Source organism: Sebastes fasciatus, chromosome 18 (genome assembly GCF_043250625.1).
Source record: "Sebastes fasciatus isolate fSebFas1 chromosome 18, fSebFas1.pri, whole genome shotgun sequence".
Taxonomy (NCBI): Eukaryota; Metazoa; Chordata; class Actinopteri; order Perciformes; family Sebastidae; genus Sebastes; species Sebastes fasciatus.
The window spans coordinates 11,746,504-11,752,503 of record NC_133812.1 but is presented as its reverse complement, the minus strand read 5'-3'; the positions used below and the strand labels follow the sequence as shown (position 1 = coordinate 11,752,503).

The 6,000-nt window shown below is 39.3% G+C and overlaps 1 long non-coding RNA gene across 1 annotated transcript in view; it reads left to right on the top strand.

Moving 5' to 3' along the window:
- Positions 1 to 4,130: 4,130 nt before the first annotated feature.
- Positions 4,131 to 6,000, top strand: part of LOC141755882 (uncharacterized) — a 490,132-nt gene continuing 488,262 nt past the window's right edge. Inside the window, exon 1 of the long non-coding RNA XR_012591360.1 lies at positions 4,131 to 4,147. This is a non-coding gene — a long non-coding RNA (uncharacterized LOC141755882). The remainder of the gene's footprint in view (positions 4,148 to 6,000) is intronic.

The following is a 6,000-nucleotide window of genomic DNA, read 5'->3' as shown; positions in this document are numbered from 1 at the left end:
CATGTTCCATTTGTGGTACTTTATTAAGCGCATGTACTCACCGCATGAATCAATGTCTTCATTATAGTTGGGGAATATACCCATGCTTCACCTCCACGTGAGGTCAGAGGTCAGGCTCAGCACACAATATGAATTTATTAGGTTATCCTGACTCATATCACACTGCTGGCAGTCATACGTAAGAGTAGCACTTCCATTACAGTAGCATTTAGCTCCGCCAGATGGCATTTGAACATTTTACCGGTTATATTACACAAGGAAGTAAAAAGATTTTGCTTATAAGAATAATGCCTCAGACATGCCGCAACATCTTTTTGATAATACTGGTATTAAATTACATCCGGCAGGTCATGTCCTGACGTGATCACAATTTAAAGGGAGTGGAAATGAATCGGTTCTTTCATTTAATTTAATTAAGTTGGTATTAAAGGCCCTGCCACACAGGTGTTTTCAGTTACCAGTTAATTATAGACCTCTGCTCTGGAGCCATACTGGAAATGACGTGAGGTATTGAACTAGAGTCCATCTGTGTGTTCCAATACTCATACTACCATACTATGTAGAAAGCCAGAAAAAGATTTAGTATGTCTCCAATACATAGTATTTCAAATGCAGTATGCCAAAAATACCACATTTCGCAATATGTAAGCCAGCAGGCTTTACTGGCTATTCTGTCCCACAATCCTCTGCACAATGGATATATGGAGGGTGAAAAGAGGAGATGTCATGCGTCATATCTTTGGGGTACAACACATGCGTGGTAAAATCTGGTCTGCACTCGCCGAAATTTAGCCAATCACAACGCAGGACCGCACCTCCAGTTACACTACTTATGTGTTATACCCCAAGACCCGTGTCCCAGCCTCTTTCAAAAGGCCTTGGTGGATATATGAGCAAGAGGGTCAAAGTTCAAGGCGCAATGTTATGATGAAGTATGGTAAATGGTAAATGGACTTGGACTTATATAGCGCTTTTTCTAGTCTTCCGACCACTCAAAGCGCTTTACACTACATGTCAGCATTCACCCATTCACACACACATTCATACACTGATTGCAGAGGCTGCTAAGGTGCCAACTTTGCCCATCAGGATCTAATCTAAATACGTCCAAATTGTATGCATACTGCATGCAACAGTACGTACTAAAGTTCTGGTTGATTAGACCTCTTTTCAGTTGAAGTTGGGTGGAGATATGCTGGGAATAATGTGGGGTCACCAAAATCCATATAATAAAAAATGGTTTTGACCGCAGACTGAGGGAGATGTCAATCAAGCACAATTTGGTACACAGTCCTGAAAAGAGATCTAATCAGGCATAATGAGTGAAAACACCCATGTGGGTGGACCAAAGGTGTGCAGCAAGGCCTTTTTAATGGGCTTTTCTCAAGGCAGATATTTTGACTTGTCATAGGAAAAGCACATGGAGTTACTAATGACACTAACGATGGCTCTGCTCTGTTTAACTGTTCTAGTGAAGGGTGACAGTGAGCCAGCATGCACAACACCAGGACCCTCAAATCAAAAAAAAATTCAGCCATCATTAAATTCATAATGTACACCTGTGCTTTTCCTACTATAACGAGTCCAAATGTCTTCCAGGAAAAAGGCCTATAAAAATAGTAAAAGGTGCCATTCAACCAACAGGAGAACGATATGTCCACTGACATTTTGACAGGTCACAAAAGGAGAAGCCCAGGTGTAAATAATAAAATTAGTAATGGCTGAATTCCATTTAGCTGTGGATTTTATCAACGGAGAACAGTATGTATGTAGGCCTGCAGCTATTTGCAACTTGCCCTCTGACGTCGACCCATTACAAATGGAAGTCCATTTACCATTTATAACATGTCAAAACAGTTTCACTGCTGTGAAAAGGGCCTATAGCAAGTAATGAATATTATTTTCCTTAACAAAGCTGTTATACATTTATGAGGTCCGTCCTTGAACGTCAGGTTATAAAATCAAATGTACAACTAATGTGTTACTAAGCTGACCAGGAACAGCCATTTAGTCTGGATATTAACATGGGCTACGTTCCAAATCACATCCTTTTTTCTTTTTACTTTTAGTATGTATGTACTGCAGCTGCCTTTACAAAGTATGTACTGCTGCATGCAGTATACATACAATTGGGGGCACACACTACTTCCTCATAACATTGTGCCTTGAACTTTGACCCTCTTGCTCATACATCCCCGTCGCAGAGGAGTGTGAGTCAGAATAGCCAGTAAAAGCATGCTGGCTTTCATACTGCAAAATGCGACAGGATGTACTAGGACATCCTGGTATTGTTTTTTGGCATACTGCATTTGACATACTATGTATTGGGACACACTAAATCTTTTCTAAGATACTAAATAGTATGTAGTATGGGTATTGGAACACACAGCCAGAGACACAATAGGAGAAGCATATTAATAAAATGAATGATGGCTGAATTCCATTTAGCTGTGTTTTTTTATAAATGGAGAACTGTATGTTGCCCCACAGCTGTATGCAACGTAGACTCACAGATGTTCACCCTCTACAAGTGTATATATATATATATATGGGTTTTACACGGGCTACGTTCCAAATTGCATACTTTTTCTTTTTACTTTTAATACGTACTGCAGTACGCACACAATTTGGACATGCTACTTCAACATAACATTGTGCCTTGAACTTTGACCCTCTTGATCTTTTTTTTGGATTGTGTGTCACGAATAGATTCAAGATTCACTTTATTGTCATTTCACTGAGTATATTTGTATACACAGACGGAAACTAAATATTGTTTCTCCCAGCTCCCGTCAGTGCATTAAAAAGGATCGAATATATAAGTATTAAAATTAACAATACCTAAAAATAACAATAAAAAAAAAAAAAAAAGTAAACGCAATTTGCCCAATTTGCAATCGTGTTTAGTAGCAGAGAAAAGTGCATTAATGTCCATAGTAAAGTGCTGTTTGCATTACTGTTCCAAAAATTGTCTTTGACATGTGACTAGCTTTAAAAACTGTTTCTGTGTTAATGCTTGGGGGTTGGATGTGAGTGTGTGTGTGTGTGTGTGTGTGTGTGGGGAGGGGACACAGTCCATTTACAAGCCTAACCGCTTGTGGGACAAACCTGTTCAGCATCCTGCTGGACCTGCAGGACCTGGACCTGCCTTTGTGAGTCTCCGGAGGGGGTGAAGCCGCTGCTGGGCTTTTTTTGATGACTGCTGTGGTGTTGATGGAGGAGGACAGGTCATCAGCTAAGTGGACTCCCAGGGACTTAGTGTTGCTGACCCTCTCCACAGCAGCCCCATCAAGGTTTAGCGGTGTGTGATGGTGTTTGCCAGTCCTCCTAAAATCAATCACCATCTCCTTCATTTTGTCCACATTGAGGGCGAGGTTGTGGTTATCTGCACCATGCCATAAGCTGCAGGAACAGCCAGAACAGCCTGCTGGCTTGCACACTACCTGGTATTTTTGGTATATTGCATTTGACATACTATGTATTGGGACATACTAAATCTTTTTCTGGCATACTAAATAGGATGGTAGTATGAGTATTGGAACACACAGATGCTCCCTCTGCAATCTAGCCAATTACAAGTTAACCTTACTGTTGTCCTCGGGTCAAATTTGACCCGTTTTCAAACTTCATTATATCATAAATATGTGTTTCTTTCATCTAACTGCCCCAAAATAACATGAATGAAAGTAATTCATAATTTCTGGGGGGTTTTCTCAATCAAAAATTAGGTATAATTTCATGTAAAAGAGGTTTATTGACAATAAATTACAAAGAAAAAGGTGTAAAACTTGTGGTAATGAGTTGGAAAGCAGTTAGCTAAAAAGATGTCATTATGTTCTGCCATTGAAAATGTTTTATATTATAATATTCTGACTAAACTTTGGCATATACCAGTCTGTGATAATCCCTCAACATTATGTTCCTCTGATACTAACTATAGTCAAAATAATTAATAATTTCTGCTTTTTTTAACTCAAAGATTCGGTGTAATTTCATGGAAATAATGTTTATTAACCATAAATTACAAAAAGAAAAGTGTAAAGGTTAAAAGGTGTAAAACAGAATTGGGTGATAATTTATACCGTATGCTTTATAAACCGTCAAACCAGACCAAAAGTTGCATGGTCGACGGGAAGACAACAGGAGGGTTAAGGAAAATATTTTCCCTAACAAAGCTGTTGAGGTCTGTCCTACTGAACTTAAAGTATATAATCTAATATATTACTTACATGTTACTAAAGTGACCAGGAATAACCATTTAGTGTGGATATTAACTTTGTTTCTTGATACTCCTCCACATAAACCTGCAGCCTTATCACCAGTTTGTGTTACAGTTGTCCAGTAGGGAGCAGTGTTGCTCAGACAAAACGAGAGCTTGAGGATTCCTCATAAATTCCCTTGCATTAATAACCGCCATCACTTGATCAAATGGAGGAAAACATTGTCTATATATGTATATGTTGTCTCTCCCTCTTTTTTTTACAAATGTATTCCTACTACTTCATATATATTTTATATTCCAAGTGGGGAATAAAACTGCTTCCTCCATAATTTATGACTCACTTTTAGAAGAAACACGAGCACTCGCAGCCATTAAACCCAGCAGCCTGTGGCATGAGGGTTGAGGGAAGGGGTGAAGAGCGTGATCAGCAGGCTGGAGAGGCCCCGATCATCCTGTCAGGGTGTCACTCAGCACATGACGGGCTCTGACTGACTGTCTGATCCCTCTCCTGAGCTGCACACATCAATGCTGAGCCGGCATCAATCAGGATCGCTGCTTAGTGAGATGTTATACATCAAAAAAACATCACACCGACTTTAATATATGCACATTTATGTTGTTTTCTGTCTCTAAACTACATACGCTGTCAAACACATTAATTTATTATATACAAACCCAGACACCCTTTAATCCAACCGGCCATTTGAATAGCAATCAAAAGTCTGTAGCGTACAGTATAAGAGCTTGGAAAAACAACTACATTTATCTTGCATCCTCAGGGAAATAGGTCCTACTTGATAGGAATTCAATGAATTGAGAAAGAATCTGCTATTGCTTCTGCAAGGTGCTGCTTTAATCATTTTCTCAGTGATGCAACTCCCTCGTCTGCATGCCTCTATGTATTGACCCAGAGTTTTGTTTACCTAGCAATGTGTGCAACAGCTATGAATGATTAATACCGCCTCTCAGAGCTATAAGCCTAAAGAGTCCGCAGCAAGTCGATGTCTGTGAAAAAACTTGACACTTTAAAAGATAATGGACGGAGAAAATGAATGCGTTACAATTAAGTGTGGAGAAATGACACTCTCTGGTTGCGTCAGTGATGGATTTTCCTTTGAAACAAACAGGTCGAGTGAGATTATGGAAATGAACAAATTAACCTAGTTTTCAACAAATTCCACAGGGATATTTATTTAACCCGTTGTTGAGACCTGTAGTGAGTTCAGAAACGAAAGGAATGAGTTTATGTCAGGAAGTAGGGATAATGAAACGGATGATAAATTAAATGGAACGCCGGAATTTAAGCTCCTACTTTAAAATGGCTGTATTGGCATTTGGCAACTGCGGAGCTTGGACTGCAGTTTAGGCTATTTAGACTATCTGGGAATTAAGGAAAGGACAATATGCCCTTTCAGGTATAAAAAAACAAGGACATATTCACATTTAAGCTACCTTTTAAGTTGATAGTTTTACTTTAGCATTTATTTGGAGTTGTCTTTCTGGCCTAGTATATTTAAGGACAATATTTACTCTTCTCTTTGCTCTGTTTTTTGGTACCCACCAACGTCTGAACAAAATATCATACTCTTTAGCTGCTAAATGCTCCACTGTTGGTGCTGGACTGGTACCGAGCTTTTTTTGCTAGCAGCTAGCTTTTCAGATAATAGCTGCCCGCAGACAACAAAAACAAGTTGCAGCTGGAAAACCAAAACAACAAGCTGAAAGGCACTACAACTCTCCATAGAGCTCAGGGAAACTGCATAATAGGGTGATAATTA